The sequence below is a fragment of the Eurosta solidaginis genome, chromosome 1 (genome assembly GCF_040869045.1).
Source record: "Eurosta solidaginis isolate ZX-2024a chromosome 1, ASM4086904v1, whole genome shotgun sequence".
Classification (NCBI taxonomy): Eukaryota; Metazoa; Arthropoda; class Insecta; order Diptera; family Tephritidae; genus Eurosta; species Eurosta solidaginis.
In genome coordinates, this window is record NC_090319.1 from 283,693,615 (window position 1) to 283,711,074 (window position 17,460).

General features: G+C 37.0%; 1 pseudogene; it reads left to right on the forward strand.

Moving 5' to 3' along the window:
* Positions 1-6,689: 6,689 nt before the first annotated feature.
* Positions 6,690-7,382, forward strand: LOC137240620 (uncharacterized; annotated as a pseudogene).
* The last annotated feature ends 10,078 nt before the right edge of the window (positions 7,383-17,460 follow it).

The window sequence follows — 17,460 nt, forward strand, 5'->3', positions numbered from 1 at the left end:
GCTACTAATTGGATGAAAACCTCTGCGGGTTAATATAATATAAGGGCCACAAATTTTTGAATTATTTTTTACAAACGTTATCAAAAGCAATTCCTTTTAAAATCGTAAATTTTCTGGTTGTCAAATTATTTGAAATTTTGGCACGATTTTCAAACTGCTTGTTACCTTAAATTTGACAGAAAATATCAGCTAACTGCAAGGATGACATATAAGTGGTTTGAGTGTGGACTGAGCTGATAGTGCCTGGCTCGTCATGGCGAATGGATGCGATCATGTATGCTCAGTAGAGAAAACTGCATTTGCTGAGTTCGTTTGCCAATTGGACACATTACCAATTAATTTGAGGTTTTTGAAGAAAAAAAAAATTGTGAAATTTTTTGGAAAAGTAATTTTAAATATATTGAAGTACCTTTCAAGATTTTTTACTCCATATCATGAAATGATTAAGAGGCCCACTACCTAGATGAGAGAGCCTCTGCCTTGCCAGAGCGACGCATTCGCAAATAATGTGAGCCGGCCTTTAATCCTCCAGCTCACAAAAACGACAGGCTTGTGTTTTAGATAGATTTAACTTACTTAGGTGGCCTCATAGACTAAAGGGGAGAGTTCGTAGGTTCTCGATGCTTAGACTAATGAGTTGAAACTCACATTGCAGGGAGTATAATCAGTTTGTCCTGCATTTGCTCTGTGCATTCAATCTAGTGTTGTCTGAACTGCTTTGATTCCCAGTTACTTATGGTTTCCCTAGTGTGTGCCTTTTGTGAGTCCGCAGAAGGGCTCTGTAACATAGGATGTTGCTATAGCACCCTGTTTAGCTCAGCAGGAATAGATGTAGATATAAACATATCTATATAGAAAACGATTTTTGATTGATTGAAAGATGATTGAGTTATGCCCATCCACACGTTCGTCCTTCCGTTAATACCATAACTTGAGCAAAAATTTAGACATCCCTGGAAAATTTGGTATACTGGCTTATCGAGATACTGAATAGATTGGCCGAAATCGAATGACAACCACGCCTATTTTTTCGATATCGAAAATTTCGTAAAATAGAAAAATGCGATAGCTCGGTACCAAAGATAGAGAAAGTGATGATGGAAGTCATATGGGGGTTAACTTTATGACAAAAACGGTTCGGCGACCACGCACACTTTAAGGAAACAAAAATTTCAAAGTTTAATATCTTTACGGTATTTAACTAAATTATACTGACATTTCCCCACAGTAGTGGTATGACAAAACACGACAATTAAATAATTTTCAAAAACAATTTTAAAAACTAAATTTGGTATATGGATCGCTTTTATAACAAAAACTGTTTCTTGTAAGAATGATCGAAACTGGTTGGAAACCACGCCTACATTTTATATCTAGCCTTCCGTCTGTCCTTTCCTCAGTCCATTAATATGATAACTTTAGAAAAAATTGAGATGTCTTCAACAAATGTAGTACACGAGCTTATATGAACTTATAATATATTTCATTTGAAAATGTTCGAAAACAGTAATAACTACGCCTCCTCTCTCAATATCGAAAATTATAAAAAATGAAAAAATAGGACAATACATTACCAAATACTCTTAAAGTGATAAAATTTGCAGGTGGTTAACTTTCTGATGAAACTTGAATACAATTTTGGAAAATTGGTGCGGCCCCGCCCATTTTAATTAGACGAACATTTAAAAGTTTTGTAAGCCCTAAATCAGAAATAGTAAATATTACTTTGCAAATTTTGCAGAATTGTGATTCTTGATATTATATTTAGACTTAGGAAATTTCGCAACGACCACAAAATGGGTCTAATCTTGTTAGAAAGACTCGACCTTATAAGCAAACTCCATAGAACATGTATAGTCATTGCAATTCGGAGCGTTACCCCTCGGGCCCCTCGACTGATTGATCTTTTTTTAAACTCAGTTTGTCAAACTTCGACCAGATTTTCAACATGCGCAAATCTCGGAAAAAACCTGCGAAAAGGAATTGGTAATCATTCCTTCTACGTCGATTTAAAAGCCGCATTCGACAGCACGAAACGGATCTGCCGAATGCCGGTATGTATATGTCTGTTTTTGGTTTCTCCGCAACACTTAAACGGCTGTGCAATATGAGCGACACCATCAGCTCAGTCAGAATTGGAAAGAAGTCCTTTCTGAGCTTTGAGTTTGAAAATAATCGAGGTTTCAGACAAGGTGGTCCATATTGTGCGATTTCTTTAATTTGATACTGGCGTATGCTGACGAAATTGATATCATCGGCTTGAAAATCCGCGCCGTACGTTCTGCTTACTCCAAATTGGAAGAAGAAGTGGGTGAGGGTGGGTTTGATGGCGAATGAGTACAAAACGAAGTACCTGCTGTCATCAAGAAAGGAGTCAGCGGATTTTGAGTCTTGGAAACACGACACTAGTGGCAGTCACAATATCAAAACATTAAAAGACTTCGTTTATTTGGAAACCAGTGTTAACACAAACAATAATATCAGCTTTGAAATGCAGCGAAGAATCACTCTGGCCAATTAGTACTAGTTTGGACTCGGTGGACAATTGAAAAGTTAAGCTCTCTCTCGGTAAAGCGAAGTCATGCTCTACGAGTCAGTTATTATACCCGTGCAGAAGCGTGGAGCATGACAATATCGGACGAGATGGCTCTGGAAGTTTTCGAGAGACAAGTTCTTCGAAAGATTTATGGACCTCTACGCGTTGACGATGACGAGTACCGAAGAAGATTTAATGATGAGCTGTACGAGTTCTATGCAGACATCAACATAGTCCAGTGAATAAAACACAGCGCCTTCACTAGCTAGGTCATGTTATGCCCATGGAAGCAGAGGAACACGGCGGCTAACACTCCGCTGGAAGGACCAAATGGGAAACGATGTAAGTTTCAACTGGAGTCAGTTAACCCAGCGAAGAAATGACAGGCGCGACTTGTTGGACGGACATATCCGTAAAACGCTTTAGCGGCAATTAAGTAAGTAAATAAGTGGGTAAGTCAACTTCTTTTAAAACCCCGTGTAGGTATTTGGTTGCGTTAGTACCAATTTACTACTGTGTACTTCTTTCATAATAACTTATGCAAATGTTAAGTTAAGCGGTGTAGGAAAGAATACAACAAAGTTCTCTCATTGTTAATATATAAAAAGTGAGTGTGTGACTTTTTGTTACCTTGCCAAATTTATTTGACCAGAAACTTAAATTTAATTTTGGAAACTTTCCAATGGGAAAAAGTTACTTACACACATACACACGTGTAATTGCAATTTAAAACGTGTGTAACGCATCAATATCTGCATATAAAACCTGAAATAAAATTGCAGCTAATCCTCACAAAAGGACCAGAATTCAAACAGTTGGATATTGAAAAGAAATTTTTTTAAATCAAGCCTGAAGGATAGTCTAAAAACTTAACGTGTGGTCTGAAGCTGAATAAATAGTGACGAAAGACCATGAAGCTTGTAATACGGAATGTTATCGTGTGGACTGATAATTCTGCAATTATGCTTATGTATAGCGAAAAGTGATGGCTGAAGATATTGACAGAGGAATAACAAAGAACTAGTACTAGTTAAACTAGAGGCTAAGTGAGAGTTAAATGAGCCTAAGCGTGAGTACCCGCTAGGTATAAACAGCACATCGTTATAAGTCGCCGAACTTTGTTGCAAAGCATTTTACATTTCCGTGTCGCTGCGTTGCTGACTTTGGCTTTTTTTAATGGATTTTCGTCAGACAAAAAGCTTTTTGCCATAAATGCACACGTCGGAGAGATCAATGCCACAAAAGTGATAACCCATATATCTACGTGCAAACATTTCATATGTATGTACTATATAAGTTTGTATATAAGTTAACACAATTTACACACATTTTTACACCAGCGACTTTATCCAGTTGCTCTAAATATAAACCGTAAATTTTCATTTTTAGCCATTGAAAATGTGATTGTAGAACAATTTAAGCGAAAAATCTCAGCACTTCGTCTGGCGTACAATTACATTAGTCCCAATTAAGTTTTGAATTATTTGCTTTTAAATAGTAAACGAATTGCCCATACCTAGAACAAACCGTGAATAGTTTGGTGGGGTGGCATAGGGTCAACTGCAATTATGTTCATTGTCCTTATGGTCATTTCAATGAATTACTTATGCACTATTCTACAATAACTACACAATGCTTAATCTACGGGTCCACATACGTTCCATACCAAGAAACTAGATTATAACTTGCCAAAAATTTAACGTGTCTCTTCCATTTAGAGATAACAACTTAGATATGTTTCTAAGACCAGAAAAAAAAAATCGCTGTCTCCAAAACTGGTCCATAACCACCCATCACCGAAGGGAAAATTTATATGCGCAATCTAATTATTTAATTACGGATTAGGAATTTAGTACGTAAATGAATATAATCTCGTTATGAGTAAACTAGTTCCAAACTTACAATTTAGTTGAATCTCAGCTCAAAATATATATATTTTATAGTCCTTCGTGCTTTGATTATAGAAGGTTACTCATGTAGCACTAGGTCACCCTGTACTTTTTATATTCCAATTTTCCAATTCGCTCCCAAAAATTTTGAGATCTTTTCCAACCCCCAGTTGAAATAAATTTGTGCATGCAATACAGAATGTATGCATGCCAAATTCATGAAAAAGTATGTAAGATTTGTATTTCTAAATGGAAAACATACTTATCCATACAAAAAGTATGCGTGCTGACAATTCATTGGTGTCCGATGATGGTATGTTTGTAAAAATACAGTTTTCTGTATTTTGTCTAAACGTATTGATATAATTTTAAACTCTTTGGTTTTTCTTTGTTGTCTTGAAAAATTTATTTGTATTTACGAAATGTATGTACTTGAAAGAACATTTTTTGCGAAAAGAGTTCCATTATATGAATAACTGATGAGAGATAGGGGGCAATATGTCAAGCATTAATCACGAACGCTGACCATTTGGCCAAGGATTATTTGCCGTCATTGAACTGTTGTGAAGACTATTTACAGGATTTTGGAGTTCGACCAACCCAGTTGATGGCTTTAAGATGTTTTATCTTTCGTCATTTCAATGTTATTGTTTTTGTTATAATATATGTGACCCTGCCTATGAAAAGGTGGCTTATGACTCAAAAAAAAAAAACAGGTCTTAAAGATAAACAATGCATTTTTTCAGTTTCTTATTAATTTTTCTTCTGCATTATTTTTTTTTGAGTCATAAGCCACCTTTTCATAGGCCGAGTCACATATGAAGAATAAATTCCTATTGATCAACGCAGAGATAGTGCGTTCGTACGTATGAAGCATACATGCGTATGGATGCATACACGTTTTTCTTGTGCTTTTGTATGCACTCGGTATCCATTCAACCATATGCATACAAAAGTAGTATCAAGGGTGTAATAGAGTGTGCATGCTTCCTGAGAAACTACAGGTGTTAAAAAGAAGTAAAAGTGCATTATATATACCTGGCGCTTTCGCCCATAACTCTAAATGGAAATTATATTGGAATCAATTTACTTTAGAAATATTGTGTCTGGAAAGCTGCATCAATGGTAGCCAAACTCTTCGGTTTCCCAATATTCAGGGACTGAATACCTCTGCTCTTCTTAGCGATGTAAAGATGTATGCTTTGGCGGTATGGACTATCAAATTTTGCTATCCTCGAGCCCGTGAGTGCGTGCCCACCTTAGGGTGGCATACTCAAGAATAACTTCTTATGCGTCTGTACATTATTAGGTATCTACTTTGTAACCTAGGAAACAAAGTTGATGGCATGTTGCCTGCATAATAACATGGAATCAAATGTGATACCCAGATGCCTTAAACATTGCGCCATCCACTTTTCTCGTTAAATACCCGTATTTGTTAACTTAAAAATAAGAATTATCTTTGGCAGATCTAACTACTTCTCCAGGATCCACAGTATGACTTCTCAAAACATTTTGGCCCAACGATCTTTTTCCACGCCTCCAAAAAGTTAACCTAGGCAGTCCAATATCGGGTTAAAATCTAGAGTATTGCATCATCAAGCACAGAAAAAAGTGATCTCTTTCTATTCAGATTTTTCCGGCGACAACCTCGATGCCCTTAGTATCACGGAACTCTACCTGTGTGTAGCTATTTGTAGTCCTAAGTTGTACCATATCGTTCCCAATTGAGACTTAGGCTATCCATGTGCTAGGCAGAGCATCTATCCTTTTTGCTGAACCGCTGAACCGCTCTTCTCCACAGGAGCTTACTAACACTATTATGGGCACTCTTTTCAGTGGCTTTCTTCATGTCTAAGAAGGCATAAAGCAATACCTCTTAGCATTCGAAACCAGTCTGGACTTCCGTTGTGAGTTGACGTTTGAAAGTGTCTGTCGATTTGTCTGCTCAGTGTCCTAATAGACTGTTTGCCAGGCGTGGTCTGCAAATATCGGTGAATTTCCTCGAGTTGAGGAAGGGATATATTGAAGATAGATTATAGATTTCGTAATAAAAATTCGAATTTACATAAGACAATTTTTGTGAGATAAACAAAAAAAGCTAAAGAAAAATCAAAATTATAATAAGTAAAATATAAATATAAACGAAAACAAAAAATATAAAATATTGCGACCACGCGTACATAATGTAATGATAATAATTCCATCATGCACGCGTAGTTAATTTTAGCCTAATTAAAATTATTGAAGCTTTTATTGGCACAATGGATGTCATTATCGATCACATTCTGCAATTTTTACAATTCGATGTGGCCAAAATGTTTGGAAAAGACAGCGACTGTTGTCTCTGTTGCATAGCTGTTTTCAAATCAAATCAACTGCAAGAGAAAGGCAACGAATGTCAACAAAGGTCACAACGTCAAACTTTTCTCGATAGTCTCAAAAATGAATGTGCATAGCAAGTTTGTGAAGATAGACGAGCAGGTGGTGATGTTTGCACTTGTGATGCTGTATGCAAGCGCGTAGTATCAAAAATTGCCGAAAAGTGCTCATCTTCAACACTACTCGAACTGAAATGTATTGAGAGGCGCGCAAATAAATTGTGGGATACATTAAATACGCATATGGGTAATAATCCTTGTGGAAAATTTCCAAATTGGTGGGAGCTAAAGACATGGCAAAAATTACCCTTATGTTGGGCTGCGCTCTCAAATGAGAAACTCTGCGAAGATCCGTTCGAGAATTTCAAACGTTTTTATCAGGGTGATAAGAAGTCAACTAAACGCAGTGCAAAACTTCAACGGTAGCGCACACTCATACTCTGGCACCGTTTGACATCCAAACAAAAATTACCTTTTATTATGGAGGCTTTTATTAGTAAAGTTGGTGCAGGTAAAATCAATATTAGTGATGAGCATGCGATTTACCGCATTATCAGTGAGTTGCACAAAAAGTGAGAGAAGAAAGTGAATGATGAGTGGAGAAATCGAAGCCGAAGAGCCTATGTACCAAGTTTATGCTGTATGTCCTTTTCTTATCCAGTGGGTGTTATTGTATTTTCGCAGTGTATTTCTGTGTAATCTTTAAATTAGATGCATTTGCATATATACTCATATACGAAAATGTATGTTAAATAAATGTTTGCACTTATGTGATGTACCAAAGAAGCGATCGCTTTACAATTTTGATGGACTTACCGTCCGTGAAGCCAATTAATCATTTCCCTGTTGTTCTAGCAGTGGTAAGATACGCAATTCGGCTAGCATTTTTTCGTGGCAATATTAAAATGCCCCTATCGAGCCTCTCCGTTGAATATATCTTAAGTTTATAATATTGGGTATGTTGAAAATAAGTGTACGCTAAAGTCTGCGGTGTGTGATAGTGCACAATCACTATTAGGGTAAGGGTGTAACATTCATCATGGTATTAAGGTTGCTACGTGAGCCAGGATCCCATGTCCAACGACATGCCAATATTAAAATAGCATAGAGTCTGTAAAGCTGAAGTTGCTTAGTGGCTGATCTGCAGAGCTACTATCTATGTCTAACTACAGACCTAAATTCTATGTCTTACTATTTCGGTATGAATTCAGGATTTCTTTATCAACTCGGTTTATATATCATATTGTGGTGGTTTTGGGACTTTTTCAAGACAATTTAAGGATTGGTTTGCGACTGGTTTTTATATCACTCCAGGATTGTTTCCAAGATCTATTGGGACTAATACAGAACCATCTTGGGTCTCTTTTCGGAACTACTTCGTGAAATTTTTAGAGATCCATTCAGGACCATTTCAGTAATTGAGACTATATTTGAATATATTGCCTTTTCGTAGGGAAGTCTAAGCTTGTATCCCGTTTGATACGCTGAAACATCTGAATGAAGAAATATAACCCATTCAGTTTCACACCCATGATTGCTACTATGCCTACTTTTACGAAAGCATTCCCCAGTACATATTTCTGGTAACTAATTTTCAATTGCTATTCTCTGACCTGTGACCCAGAAGACATTACTGCCGTAATTTACCTTTCGTGTATTTAAACCACCTTTAATGTGGCCTACAAAAGATTATGTATTTTTATATATAATGAGGTAAAATTATTGTCGCTCCTGTGCAAACATTGATCCATACTTTAGAATAAAAAAATAAAAATAAATCTAAAAAAATAATATCGAAACAGCCCAAATAAATCCCGAAAATAATCATAAATGAAATAGTCACGAAATGATTCTGTATTTCGAAATGATCGCGAAATAGAACTGGAATAACCCGGATATCGTACTGAAAACAATATCAAATGGGCCCTGTAAGGCTCAAAAAATAGTTCCAATACGCTATTCTGTAACAGTCGGAGAATAATCCCCAAGTAATACTGAAAAAAAAAACCCGTGAAGTAAACCAAAACTAGTTCCAAAATGATCACAACATAATTTTGAAATAGTCCCGAAGAGAAATAGATAACACCTTATAGATGGGTCGGTTCACTGGGATATAAATACCTGGACATCTAATGTCAGGTTGAGCGCCCACGCGGAGAAGACAGATATCATCTTGCTTACTAGGAGGTGTAAGGTCCGGAATTGGTCTAGGCCTAAGCTAGGAGGTGTGACCTGTATTATGGCGTCATTATATATTAGGCGGACGTGGGTGTCTTAGAGCCACGTTAGAGGTGGGAAGTTGCGCAAGGGCACTGAAACGGCAGATACAGATAAAGTAATAGAAAATGTAGAGCCTGCGGTATACTGCGCAAGAGGAAAATAGCTTAAGCTTAATCTCTCATAGTACAACATCTAAGTATGTTAGGATATAGAAATACCTCGAAGGAATCGGGAAAGGGAGAAGCATGCATATATATTGGGTCCCATGGAATATGGAAATGGATGAGAATGAACAAGCGGATGAATTAAGCCAGGCTAAGACTTCGCCTATTAGAAATGGGTACAGCTTAAAAGAAGGGACTGAATGAGATCTAGAAGCATCAAGTGGTGTATGTCCTAGAAAGCTTTTGGTATTAGCCAAGAGGACGTGCTATTTCAAACATAGGTCCTGGTTCTTGATAGTGTTTTTCCAGTGTGATCGTTAAACAAACTGCTGGTAACACTATGGACTCATTCAGTCTATGTGAGCTCCTTACGGAGCGGCCAGTTAAACCTAACCTAATCTTGCTAAAGATTCGCACCGAAATGGACTTCAGTCAACACTTTAGGCAAATACAAGAGAGGTGTCTGGTGAAGACAGCTCATGCCTTAGGATCAATACGAACAGTTAATGTTTTCAAGTGTTGTTTGTTTGACGCCTCGACACGCACAGGTTGGCTTACTTAGCTTACTTATACAAGATCCAGATGTATGAATGATTTTTTTAACATTTATTTTTGCATTGCTATTGTTGGAAACAAAATTTTGTTGCTTCTGATGCCTCAAATACAAATTTTCAAGAAATTTTATTAATTGCTCACAAAAAGTTGCATTTCACGAAACATTCAATAAATAAACATTTTTATTCATATATGTATGTATGTAGACTCGCACATGCTCCACCCACTTCTCTTCCCTTCATATTGATCACTTGTTTGCTCTTTACTTTCTCATATCGAAATTTTTAAGTGTTTTATGGCCATCATTGGCAGTCAAGCATTGGCCATGATGTGTTTGTGGTTGCTACATGACAGCCTATTTACTAGTGACTGTGTTGTTGTGAAAAAAAATACGAAGTAGAATTTCTGTTATGATCCATAATGAAGTTCCCTCTAAAGTTTTGCAGCTGCTCATATTCGTTTGATTTTTTGTGTTGTCTTATAATTTAATTATAAAGTTCGATCTGAAGCAAAAAAATTCGCACTTGAAGTACATTCATTCGAAAGCAGTCAAATTTCGTGGAAACTCACAACCCTACATACATATGGGGTATTCCATCCCATTTCGACCAATTTTGAACCCGATCCCTTTAGAATTGGCTGAAAGTTTTTCTTCTTTTTCTAGTTTACGAAAGACGTTTTTCAGAATTTTTTAAAATTTTTTCATCCAACTCAAAAAAAGTTATGAATTTAAAAAAAAACACCGTTTTTGTTTTCAAAATGCTATAACTTTTTTAAAAATTTACCGTTTGGGATCGTTTTTTTTTTAATTTGTTTTTAAATTTACTTTTAGGAAAAAATACAAAAAAATTGTTAAAATTTTTTTTAAATTTTTCAGTTTTTCGAGATTTTTCGAATTTCGCCACTTTTTTTTCATAAAAAACTTCAATCAATTCTGCAATCCCCACTAATCCCGGAGTGGGCCGATTTTTTTTAATATTTTTTTTTATTGAATTGAAAACAAAATTTTCAAAAAAAAATTTTTTTTTATCAATTTTATTTATATAACAAAAAAATGTAAGAAAATTATTTTTAAGTATTCTTTTCTTTATATATTATGGTAATCTACGATTAAAATGACTCGCTTTCGCTGTCCAGCAACTGCATTAGGCCGGTATACCATAATATATAAAGAAAAGAATACTTAAAAATCATTTTCTTACATTTTTTGTTATATAAATAAAATTGATAAAAAAAAATTTATTTTTGAAAATTTATTTTCAATTAAATAAAAAAAATATAAAAAAAAATCGGCCCACTCCGGGATTAGTGGGGATGATTGCAGAATTGATTGAAGTTTTTTATGAGAAAAAAAATGGCGAAATTCGAAAAATCATGAAAAACTGAAAAATTAAAAAAAAACTTTAAACATTTTTTTGTATTTTTTCCGAAAAGTACATTTAAAAACAAATTTAAAAAAAAGATCCCAAATGGTCAATTTTTGAAAAAGTTATAGCATTTTGAAAACAAAAACGGTGTTTTTTTTTTAAATTCATAACTTTTTTTGAGTTGGATGAAAAAATTTGAAAAAATTCTGAAAAACGTCTTTCGTAAGCTAGAAAAAGAAGAAAAACTTTCAGCCAATTCCAAAGTGGTCGAGTTCAAAATTGGTCGAAATGGGATGGAATACCCCATATATAGTACATAAACATGATATTTAACACAATGAAAATATGCCAATCTATAATTGGGGAAATGGTCCGAATGTGTTGTGTCAGAAAATAGAAGATCTTGACTAAAAACAAAATTAAGTGCGATAAAAATTAAAATTTTTTTTCTTAATTTAACGATTGCTTTTTATGAACATATGTATATGTATGTAAGAAGGTCATATTGGCTTGGCGAATTGGGTTAGTGGAGGCATACTGTATTTGTTTGAGATTTTACGAATGGTACTTTTGAATTTTATTATATATTTTTTTCAAATTAAATGGGGTACTGGGTCATTGTTATAGATGATTAAAGGCGAACTTGCGCTGATGCTTTCGTAATAACTTAAAACTCACAATAAAATAGTAAATAGCGATGACAAATCGATAAATTTTCGGAAAACAATCAACACACACCGGCAACAATTTGGTGAGGCGGCAATAGGGAAAATTTATATAACAGCAAGCCGAGATTGGTCGCTTGCGTTTGTAAATAGTCCAATCATCGCAGGAGTGCGGGTAAAGTCCCATTTCAGCTGGAAAAGGCTTTGAAGAGATTTGCAAAGTATAATGGAAACAGCTGTTACCTTGTCTGTCCTGATGTTGAGTTCTTAAATTTTTTTCCCAAACATTTAACCTTCATGTGCCCGGGATATAAAACTTACGTACACGGTCGGAAGTCTACATTTGTAGCAAGCATGTAACTGCATGTAAAACCACGATAATATTTAGAAAAAAATACTTGTATGGTGATTATTTGACATGTACGTGTGTACTAACGTTTTTATTTGAAAATATTGAATTCAGGTAATAATATTAAGTCAAAAAATGTATTAGTTTTCAGGAACTGAACAGCATTTTTCCAAAGTATATGTTTCGGCATGAGCATCGCACACTGCTTTTTTACACCAACTACAGATTTTGCGTGCACTTTTACGATTTCCCATTTCACAGTGTTGACAACGTACAGGATATGCTGGTTGTTTGTCGCTGGAAATATCAGGTAAAATGGATAAATCACCTTTAGAAGTGGCAGCAATGGATCCATCTAGTGCTATTTCAATAGCTTTACGTGTTTGGATGTGTCCCACCACCCGCGATATTTAGAGCGTTGTTCAATTGCTGGCATAAAAAGCTGCTTGGCCAAGCTCCGTAAGAACTTTCGTCGCGTGTCTGTATGGATTGTTTTCCGAGTAAATGATGAATGTTGCAAGTGCACTTATATCTAGCATGTTATAAAACATGGCCAAAGGCCAACGCAAAGTTTTGCTTTTCGGTGAATATGCAGAAAGTTGTTTATCGATTGCGTCGACGCCTCCTTTGTTTGTATTGTAATCAAGGATATATTGTTGCTTGCTTTTGTTTTCAACTACAATTGAATCTGTCAAAGGGGTACTGGCAAGAATTACGACTGATCTGTCTCTTTGTGGGACTTAAGATACCAAAGAAAACTTTCCATCTAGAAACCTGAAAATGGTAGACTCTTCTGCTCGATTGCGGTCAGCCTTCATTTCATTTGGTACAAAATTCTTATTTTGACGAACAGTACCAAGAAGAGCATGACCTTCGGACATTAAATACTGGACATTAAATACTTACTTAAGTTTAGCGATGTGAAAATATTTTCACAAACTATAGGCCTTCCGGTATTCTCCCAGTGGCATACTAACCTTTGCACAACACCTTCTCCTACGTTGGTCGCTCGACTAGCATTTAAGTTCTTTCCCATAAATATCTTACTTTCGAGTAAATAGAACGATTTAGCATCGCACGCAAACCAAACCTTTATCCCATACTAGGGAGGCTTAGAGGGTATGTACTGGGTAAAGAAAACATACTTGGGTAAAGCAAGGGTAGTGACAGTTGCAAAAAATCATGTTGCAACAAGCTGAACTCAACAATATAATGATATTTTGCATACATTTATATGGTGACTACAAAAGTAGACTACCGGCTGCAAGATGATGTTTTTTAAGTAGGGTCTGGGGGTCAGGCAAATAGTAGCTCGAGTGATATCATGCTCTTAATCGACTTAGAATTGATAACTAGGAAGCTACTGAAAACATCGGGCATTGTTGTTTCAGAACTTTTTGTTTTATTTGACTTTTTTCCCCAAAATTGCTACAATTGTAGATTATCAGGCACATGAAGGTTAACAAAAATAAAAAAATTTGGTGAATGTATTTAAAGACAAATGGGTAGTCCCCGCATTGCAATAACAACCAACTATCATAGTTTCCCAAGGCAGTCGGTTCTATGTGCCGGAGCGACTCGGGATTTTTCGCGACCAAGGACTGTCATTTCAGTGAAACCACATTTAATTTTTTGCGTCCCTCCCACAAATTGTCAGCCTCCCAGCAGCTCTTTGCAGCGGGACTGCTCCATATTCTCTTGCTCCAGGAAGTTGTGGAATCCAATCCGGGTCCGTCTCCTGACCGCGGTCCTGAGAAATGGTTTTGCTGCGTCTGCCGGAAAAGAATCTTTTTAGGACGGTCATACTCCTGTCAGTGTGTCTCGTGTAAGGGATGGTTGCATTGGACAGGTTGTTCTGGGCTATATCCCAAAACCAAAGGTCTACGTAACTTCTATAAATCTTATGTGGCTCCTTGCGTGCACGCCCAAGGGCGTCCCGTAGTCTACGCCTTAGTGCGCCCTTACTACCTTCCAGCAGCCCCGCTGCTCAGCAAGCCACAACAAGTACCCGATGCAGCAGCCCCTGCCCCCGTCTTCGCTCCCTCTCTTTTCCAGCAGCAGTCGTGTAGGTTAGGGAAACAGACTCTTAGTCCCTACCACCTTTTGCACCGTTTGCCAGCACAGAATATATGTGTTTGCGACATCCGCCCAATGCAGCTCCTGCCTTGGATGGTGCCACTTTCCTAGATGTTCTGGTCTCCGCGACGGCAACCCCCCGACGGGTTTCATTGTGCTATGCTGCCAGGCCGCATACCCAAATACACCGGGTACCTAAATGCTTAACCATAGACGTCCAGTCCCAGGGCCACAACAGCAGTTGCGTCCTAGCCTTTCACAACCCAGGCGTAGCCACCCGTCAGTTGCTCCCAGAGTGACGACGTCTCCCCCGTTGCACTTCAGAATTCTGCAGTTAAACTGTAATGAATTAACTGGGAAGGTCACGGAGATAGTCGATTTCATGAAGCGGCACAACATCCGCATTGCTGCGATTCAAGAGACTAAACTCACAGCAAGATCTGCTCTGCAGACCTGTTCTGGGTATAATGTGCACAGCAAAGATCGCAAGAGCGGAAATGGAGGCGATTTCGCGTTTATCGTATACCACTCTGTGCAATTTGAACCCCACATCGGCCTCAGGGACAGTGCCTTAGAACATCAAAGCTTATCTGTCCGGTCAGCCGATGCAAACCTAGAATTCATCAACATCTACATCCCTCCTGCTACCTGTTGCACCAGTGGATACAGCCCTAATATCAGCGCCTTCCTCGCTGGCAACAATCGCAATATCTTGGGCGATTTCAATGCCCATCACGATCTATGGCATTCAAATTTGCGGGCGGACAGTAGGGGGTAAATATTAGCGGATCAAATAGAAGAAGCGACGTTCTGCACAACAAATGGAGACGCCCCACACGTATGGTAGGAAGCCGTCACAGTTCGCCGGATATTTCAATCGTGAGCGCAGAACTCGTAAACTGCGTCAACTGGCAGCCGATGGTAACATTGGCATCCGATCACCTGCTTATACTTATTTCGCTCAAGCGTTCCGCTGACTTCATCGTCGCAGGAAAACGCACTTTCATTAACTTTAAAAAAGGAAAGTAGGACAAATACAAATCCTTTACATACAATCGCTTTGCTGCCCTCCCTATCCCAACTGATGACCGCCAAGGGGAGCGTGCTTTCCGCAAGGTCATTGAATCCGTCTCGGCTCGCTTCATTCCCGCCGGACGAATTCCCGAAATTCGGCTTCATTTTCCGGCGAAGGCCGCAAACTTAGCGAGAGAACGTGACCTTATAAGACAGCTCGATCCCGGCGAACCCCAAATAAGGGATATCCTAAGCCGTTGTAACCTCTCTGCCGGTGTAGCTAAACTTTGGTCCACCGTAAAGTCCCTATCGAATCCGTCTAAGCACAGTGACAAAATTCCCATCGCCTTTGGCGATAAAGTGCTGTCGGATGAGAAAAAATGCGCGAGCGTTTTCTGCCGACAATATATAATGCATTCCACGGTCGACAAAGATAGACGGAGGGCCAACAGACGCGCATATAAACATAAATTCCTCACGTCTCCAATTACCATCACCGCCAAAGAGGTTGAGGAGGCCATCAGTCATGCTAAACCATCCAAAGCAGTGGGCTCAGGGCATAGCCATGTCGATGCTTAAAAGCCTATGGAAAGAGGGTTGCAAATATTTAGCACATGTCTTCAACCTGCCTCTCCCCACCTTTATCATTCCTGAAAAATGGAAAATGGAATTAGTATTACCGTTTGAAGGAATGAGATGGAACAAGTAAAGGTGTATAAGTTCGGGTGTAACCGAACATTATATACTCAGCGTGAATTTCAATTACACAATTCATTTCATATAAATTACTTTTCTACATAACACGTGGCACCGCCCGTTTAAAAAAAAAATGTCTCCCCATTTCCTCTTACAATAAAAATTGATAAGTGAAATATCATTGATTCAAAACTATTTTTGCTAAGCTATAGCTTATTAGTCTAGTCTACGACCCTTTAAAATTTGTTTTGTATTTAAGTTGCCGTGGTCTTTAACAGATCCCCCAATATTTACTAGAAATGTTTTCAACTATAGGGAAAATTTGTGTACCCAATTTTATTACGATCCGTTAATTTTTCTTCGAGTTATGGCTCCCGAAACATAGAAAATTGCTTAGTCATAAAAGAGGCGGTGCCACACCCATTTTTTTAAATTTGAAGTTTCTCCTATTTATTATTATAAAATTCACTTGGAAATGAAATACCATTGATATAAAGCTCTTTTTTCCAAAGATATAGCTTATTTTATTCGTTCACGACCCTTTTAAAATTCTTTTATATAAAAGTGGGCGTGGTCCTTAACCGATTTCGTTAATTTTTCTTCAAAGCATTCCTTATACTAACGGCAACCTCTCTGCCGAATTTTGTTACGATAGGTTTAACGATTTTTGGTTTATAATTAATAATATTTTTAAAATTGATTTTATCACAAGTGGGCGGTCACACGCCCATTTTAAAAAATCTGTTCAAATTTTTATCAAAAGTCTCAATTTTAGTCCACACTTCAAATTTCAACATTCTTTGTGTATTATTTACTAAATAATCAGGTTTTTTGTGTTTTCCAAAATGTAAAATATATATAAAAAGTGGGTGTGGTTATCATCCAATATCGTTCGTTTTCAATACCAATCTATTCTGGGTCCAGATAAGCTCGTGTACCAAATTTGGTGAAGATATCTCAATATTTACTCAAGTTATCGTGTTAACGGGTAGACGGACGGACGGACATGGCTCAATCAAAATTTTTTCGACACTGATGATTTATAGTTTAAGTCTATATCTATCTATAGTTTAAGTCTATATCTATCTCGATTCCTTTATACCTGTACAACAAACCGTTATCCAATCAAACTTAATATACTCTGTGTGCAAAGCACGCTGATTAAAAAATAATTGATGTGTTTAACAAGAACCACCCTAATACACATGCATACCTAACGTGTCCTGTATCAGAATAAGGGATTTATATTTCTTTGTAATAGTTTTATATTTGCCCATGTCTATATTAAAGGTATTTAAGTTTACATGTACAAGTTGACTGCTGATTTTTACAAAATACATAGGCATAAATTAGCAATAAAAATTTATTTGTTAAATTTTTATGTACGTAATGCCAACAATTGTAAAAAAACTTTTAGATATAGGCTTACTTTTTATTGCCACGGTAAATGTGTGGCACATGGAGATATTTGAGTTTTAAACTTTAATAAATCTAATACGATAAAAATAAAAACAGTAAAATGCTGATGGTTCTGCAGCAGATAAAAAT